At 40.6% G+C, this 6,763-nt stretch overlaps 1 long non-coding RNA gene across 1 annotated transcript; it reads right to left on the bottom strand.

The window, feature by feature from the left end:
- Window positions 1-1,977: 1,977 nt before the first annotated feature.
- Window positions 1,978-5,906, bottom strand: LOC136011226 (uncharacterized). The gene is made up of 4 exons (XR_010611303.1): window positions 5,851-5,906; window positions 5,374-5,526; window positions 4,864-4,969; window positions 1,978-3,088 (listed from the first exon to the last, which is right to left on the bottom strand). It is a non-coding gene; the product is annotated as an uncharacterized LOC136011226 (long non-coding RNA).
- Between the last annotated feature and the right edge of the window lie 857 nt (window positions 5,907-6,763).

Raw genomic sequence — 6,763 nt, 5'->3', positions numbered from 1 at the left:
TACTGCCAATGTGAAAACCAGAAATCTATGTAAATATGTTCAAGTTGCAAACTTCAACAAAAAATCCAATAGGAAGTTTGTCAGTGTTTGGCAGCTAAATTCTCCGGCAGCTCAGCATGCAATGAGCATGCTTTGATCCCCTTACTGCTCTTAAGCATGCAGCATGTTACTGCTTTGTGTGCCAAAAGCAAAGCAGGGTTTTCCGGGGCCGGCTGCTGAAGAACATTGTGGCACTGTACTGCAGGTAGACAGCATCTTCTGTGCTCCCATTTCTTCTCCTGTTAATACGTATCCAGACTCGGAGAGGAGCAGGCTCTACACAGAGAAATAAAAATAGGACAATGTGTCTTATTTCATTAAGTGAAGGCTGTGATAATGCATAACAGAAAAATAAAGAAAAAAAAAAAGAAAAAAAAAAAAGGTTGAGCTAAGCTTGACCAGGACACCTTTACATCTGGCTTTGCTTAACTTATGAATGTTTCAATTTTGCAGCTTTACTGTTAAATGTTGTGGGTTCTCCCCCCCGTAACCATTTTGGCCATTACATAGCCCCTAAACACTGACAGCTGAATTTTAGATTGAAACTACAAGCTGCAAAATCTTTGTGTCCAAAACAGGTCCCTCCATCACCACAAAAAATTAATTCTATTTGGTTCCAAAAGGGAGAGGGGAGTATTCGGAGTGTCCCTTTGCCAGCAGCTTTATAGAATATTTTTCTCTTTCCCCACCCTTTTCTGGGTAAGATGGGTGAAATTTCTTTTGCAAGAACAGCCTCTGGCTGCCCTCCTGGTAGCCTAGTTTGCTTGACTCTGCTCTTGGGTGACTGCCTGCCTGCAAGCAAGCAAAAACATGGAAGCTGAAAGCAAGCAGCAAGCTGATGCAATGGACAGGGCCCTTCGGGATCAACTTTATGAGAGCTAAGCAAAATCAAACAGAATTGAAACAAGCTCTGCCAAACACAAGCTAATGGACAGGATTCCCTTCTCTCTGCAGCTGATTAGAAATAAGCTAAAGTCAGGGTGTCTAAAGCAGGATCAGCAGCTGAATGAGAGAGTGGCAGATACTGCCCTGAATGCTGGAGGAGAGGGCAGGCATGGATGACAAACATGCAGCTGAAGGTCGTGTGGGCAAACTCACACATCACCTACAGAGCTCAAAACACAGTACAACAGGAAATAACTTGCATACGATGTTCAAGAAAAGATTTTTCACAGGAAACCCTCTTCTGTCTCTCCAAAGCATCTTTGAAATATGACAGCCTTTTAAAAAACATCTCTATTAATCTCTTGCTATCTTGCTATTTGGATGTCATGGGGCTTATTAGGTTAAGAGCCTTAACATGCCAACTTTCCATGCTGCAAACACACAAAAAGTAGGTATCTCTTAGAAGACCGAAGGCTGCTGATGTCAGTACCATCCCAAGTTTCCCTTTTCTCACAGACAGGAGAATGCCAGACTGATTAGGATAATCTATGGTGTTCAGAGGTAAGCTACCATAACAACTACATAAAAGCCTAAGACTTCATTCAGGACCAGACTTACTCCTCCTCTGCAACAGAAACCTTGGAAGAAACCACAAACCTGATCTCTGAAGTTCTTGAACTGGGAATTCAGCCTCAAAGCTTTAGCTCATGCAGTGGAGACACTTCATGGGTAAAGCCAGATGTGCTCCTTTCCCTCTGTGGCACAGCAGGATCCTTTGAGCCCGAGTGACAGCCATCAGTAGCATGTGCAAAGCATGTGTCACAGCAGATGGTGCCTCTGCCTGGTCTCACATTAGTTATTCTCTTACAGTGCAGGCAGCCACACCATTTGCAGTCTGAGCTTGGCAGATGTTTTTCCAGAAACATCAGTAGTCCAATTTGGTGCAGGGAATGGAGCCATACCCTTGAATATGGAGCTGGTTGGGCTGCAAATTCTACAGCACAAGGTGAAATAACAGGAGAATGCCATAACAGCAGTGACAGCAGTTCCTCTTTCCTTTCACAGCTTCTGCCCCTGCAGGCTATTAACACAGCCCATTCCAAACTCCAGCACTTTCACCTTCAGCTTATTTTAATTTATTCCTTCAGAGGAGAGTTGGGTTTCACTTTTCAGAGGAAATTCCTGCTTGCCTGAAGACCCTCAGTGAGCTACATTCCACAGGTCTCACTAGAATTTGGACTACCTTGTTTTGCCCTTGAAAACCTACTCCGAGCTCCAAAAAGGAGGGGGAAATGACTGTTGCATTTGTGTCTTGCAGAAGCTGAAGTTAGACATGCTTATTTTTAATACAGGAAAATGATTCTTTTAACAATATCCATACATTCTACCAATGAGTGGATTAAAAAAAAAAAAAGTCTTTATTACCCCTCCAGTGGCTGCTGCACAAATTATTTTTGCAGATGTACATGGGTCTGGTTCAAATTGCTTCAGCAGTACAACTGTTGACAGAGTTGCTCTGATACTGGGATATCCTTTTCCACCAAAAGGGGGTGAATCCACCATTTTCTTCTGAGTTGTTCACAGTCACCTCTTCTTAAACTGTACACTTGTCACACCCAAGTATACAGTTCTGGCTAGTCCTCTTCAAGAAAGATGAAGCAGGTACAGGAGATAGCCTAAAAGTGGAATTATGCTTTTATTTTGTAGTAGGCTGAAGTCACTCAGCAGGAGGGGAAAAGCGGTATTTCACCCAGCACTGGCTCTGAGAAAGGTATAGGGAAAAGCTGGCTCACAAGAGGGTCAGCTGGAGAGTGTGGAGGAATTAAAAAAAAAAACCTGAAGAATGAAGTCCTTAATAAAGTTCTCTAAGAAAAGATGCAAGTAATTATTACTGCTGGAAGAAATACTAGATCTTCCCAGACAGGACTGTATGACGTTCTCTGGAGAACTACATGCAATGAACCAACATCTTTCTTGGTCCTAAATTTGATATTCAGCTGTTCTTCACTGATGTCCATTACAGGTTCAGATCAGTGAGTTACTCTCCTTCTGGACAATGCTGTTGCAAACCTGCTCAGACTCACATGGATCCCTCTGTTCTACTCCAGCACCCATGGAAAGTTTATTTTTAGCTTGACAAATGTGAAGTTGACAGTCAAAGTGTCTAGAGCAGAAAGAAAGGTATGAAAACACAGTGTTGAGGGAGGCCATTGTAATACAGGTTAAGACACTTATGATGGGAAAACTGAGGCTCAAAGTCAGTAAAAGTTCTATCAGGGACAGATCTCTTGTATTAGTGGCGAGTTTGCACTCCTGGCTGATAAGATATCGCCTAGTATAAAACAGAATGGTTGCTTACGTGGCATTGATGAATACATGCTACATCTATTTTCTGATTTTTAAGTAATAGCCATAAGCCATCTTCCTTATCTGGGAGCCTGTTTAAACCATTACCATAGACCCGCATTGTGTTGCAACCTCAGCACCTCCAAGAGGAGTTCTGAAAACAGAAAAAAATCCAACTGGCAGAAAACTGAGAAAGACTTTTTAAAAAGAAACCCCAATTTAGGAAAAATCTGAGTTGAGAAGCACAGGTGTTAGCTCTAGAAACCGGACCTTAATAGTTGTTTTTATTGCTAATATAAGCACAAAATAAACTGTATGCACTTTGTGCCCCATCCAATATAAAATTAACATTCAAGCTATACCGGTTAAGTATGCAGAGACAGCTTCTCCAAATAATCTCAATATTGAAAGTCTATTGCTATCATTTAGTGTACTGAATATTTTTCTGAGTATGTACTGAAGAGTTTTCAAAAGCTTCTTGTAGGGGCCTGTAGACAGAAAAGGAGCCTCACCCAAGAGCATTAAAGAAAAACCATTTCAGCCAATCAAATCTATTTACATGGATATTTATAAACTGGCATGGTTTTTGAGCTACTAAATTTAGACTTAAATCTTAGCCTCCAACTTCCAAGAGAAATCAGTTCACTCGTTGCTAGAGTGGTAAAACCTGATCTGAAATACACAGGGAGAAACATTTTAGTCTTAGTCCTGCTGCCCAAAGGAAGTGGCAATTCAGTGATCACACCAGCCAGCTGTCCCCTTTCCACCAATCTCAGCCAATTTAAACACCACTTGACAGAACTATCAGGACTGCTCCTTTTTACTCCTATCTGTGAAAAGGAACATGTGATCACAGAGACACCTGGCTTGCTGTCACAGAGGGAAGTAAAAAACTTAATAGCATCAAGATGCTCACACAGAAGAGTGGATTTTTGGGGGTTTTGAGTGCTACAATTCAGTGTCTTGTTTTCTTAATGAACACTGAAAGCAAGTACAGCAGAAGGCTTTTAAAAAGAGCAGAGGTGGAAGAGCTACCACATGAACATAGCAACACAGGATCATCTTGCTTCAAAAACATTTTACTGTTTTGAAACAGTACACAAAGTCATAAAAAATAGCAATGGGGTTTGCCAAAAAAGCATCCAGATGAGAAGAGGCAAGGAAAGAACAGAGAAGGAACAGTGGAAATAAATCTTTCCAAACAAAGTGACAAGTCCAAAAATAATGAGAACTAAAGTTCAAAGAAGAAATCTAAACTGAAGTAGAAAGAACAACCATACACAGGCTGTGGAGGCTTGGGGGGGGGGTGGTGGTGGTGGTGCATGTATGCTGGGGAGGGGTGGTACACAGCAAGCATCTTGTGCTGCCTCCTCAGCTAGTGTTAAAAGTTCAAACCAGGACATCAGTATTTGACAGACGTTATTTAGAAGTTCATGTTTATACATCCTGCTACAACATCTGGTCCTTGGAGTTTTCAAAGCCCATCAAACACTTTAACCATCGGGATTGCTTTCTTCCTACACACAAATTTGAATTTCCAGTTTTTTGGTTTGGTTTTTTTCAGCCTGCTCAGTGACAGTATCCCACACTTACATTTTGACACCTTCCAACGCAGTGACAGAGTGGTCTGGCTGGTAAGTTCCATTTTCCCTTCCTTGGCCACGCTTCTCAACAGCTTACCTCTCACCTTTTATTTCCTCTATGATCAGGATAGAAAAAAACAGAGAGCAGCACAAACTGAACACTCATAGGATATGGTTAAAGGTAGAGCTTTTAACTGCAGGTTCTGAAACAGACCACAGCATCACAGGCAGTGAATTAGTTCCTTAGGAAGGCACAATATTGCTTTGTTTTTCAACACAGTAAGTACAACAGTAAGTACAACATAGGTGACCACAGTACAAGTGTGTTCACTATAGGATGCAATACATTTAGAACAACTTCATTTAGCAGCATGATCTGTATTCAGAGCCTACAGTTTTCTGAAGAGACAAAAAACCAGGAGTGCTGAGTCATGGTGCATTGCTTTGGGTGCTGCTCAGTTCAAACACCAGGTATTTCCTTTGTGGAGCTCAAGGGCAGACAACAAGCTTTCACACATACCAGGCTCAGCTACGTTGGTTGTTAAGGACAACCCATCCTTCCCAACCCACTGCAACTGAGAATTCCTTTGCTGACTCCTTATGGACTTTTACACTTTGCTGCTCCTTCACATTGTGTGCTTTGCACTTGCCTTCAACTCAGTGTGCAGGGACACTAAGAAAAGATAAAATAAGCAGGTCAAAAAAAGTTTCTTTATAATAAAACATATCAGGCAAGGAATAAGATTTAACCTGAGAAAGTATTTCCACTAATAAGAGAGCAGCCTCTCATTGATAGCTAGATTCTTACATGACCCCCTCCCTAGGCTCAAACACCAAAGTTTAAGTTAGCAATGCAACAGTAAAAGACAAAATCTGCCTATCTATGTTTTCAGAACAGATGTGATTGTCTTGTTTTCTTACAGAAAAACCCTTCTTTTTGCTATAGGACCATTAACAACAGCTCTGTTAAAAAAAAAAAAAACCCCACAATTTTCACCTATTTTTTTTCCTATTGAAACATTTTCCACCCCCAAAGTACTATTAACGTTCCTCTTTAGCAAAGCATTACAAAGAAGTTAATGTAAGATGAGGGCTTATATAAGAGCTATGAACCACAGACGCTGGAGATAAGTTAACAAACCACAGATGTTGCCAGGTTCAGCTTTGATTTGAAAGGGATGCAGTGGGGGGTAGGGAGCCTTTAGGGTTTGAAAAGAAAATGAAGATTTGTGCTACTAGACAGTGGGCTGAGCTAAAAGGTTAGTGGTTTGCTGGTTTTTGGTTTTCTTTTGTTTTTTTTTTTTTTACTCTCAGAATTTTATCTTTTGCCTTCAGTCTTGGTTTTCTGTTGACCAAGTCTGACTTTGTATATGTAGACTTTAGTTAGAGCCTATAGCTGTGGAGATACAGAGCAGCTAATCTAATCCTTTAGACATAAATTTGAAGAAGAACTAGTTAAAGAAGGACTGGATATTTAGCTATAATCTTAATTTCTTCCTTGTAGCTTGAAAAGTTTAAACCTAGAAGAGCTTCAGGCTAGGTCCTGGCACAGCTGATAGAACAGTTATCTTAATTGAAAGGGTGAGATAGCTCGAATGCTTGGAAATCCAGGCATGAAATGCAATTTATTAAGGCCAAAACTTTTTTTTTCTGTTAAGTTATCCCATAACAAAGGGTAGGTTTAAAGTAATTTTCTGTATAATGTGTACTGGTTTTCCCTATGAAGCAGGAGACTAAGTGATCTGAGTTTCTGAATCAGTTGTAAGGGACAACAGGAGTGTCTTTATTTGTGCTTCATAGTGGCAGAAGAAAGAGCTATATGTTAGTTGATTTTTTTTTTTTTTTGTATTGATTGCTCACAATTCTCGTTAGAAAGGCTGGCAGTTTTATTATTGCATCTCCTCAAAATA

Source organism: Lathamus discolor, chromosome 3 (genome assembly GCF_037157495.1).
Source record: "Lathamus discolor isolate bLatDis1 chromosome 3, bLatDis1.hap1, whole genome shotgun sequence".
Lineage (NCBI taxonomy): Eukaryota > Metazoa > Chordata > Aves > Psittaciformes > Psittacidae > Lathamus > Lathamus discolor.
Note: the sequence above shows the minus strand (reverse complement) of the source record. Positions and strands in the feature narration are given on the sequence as shown.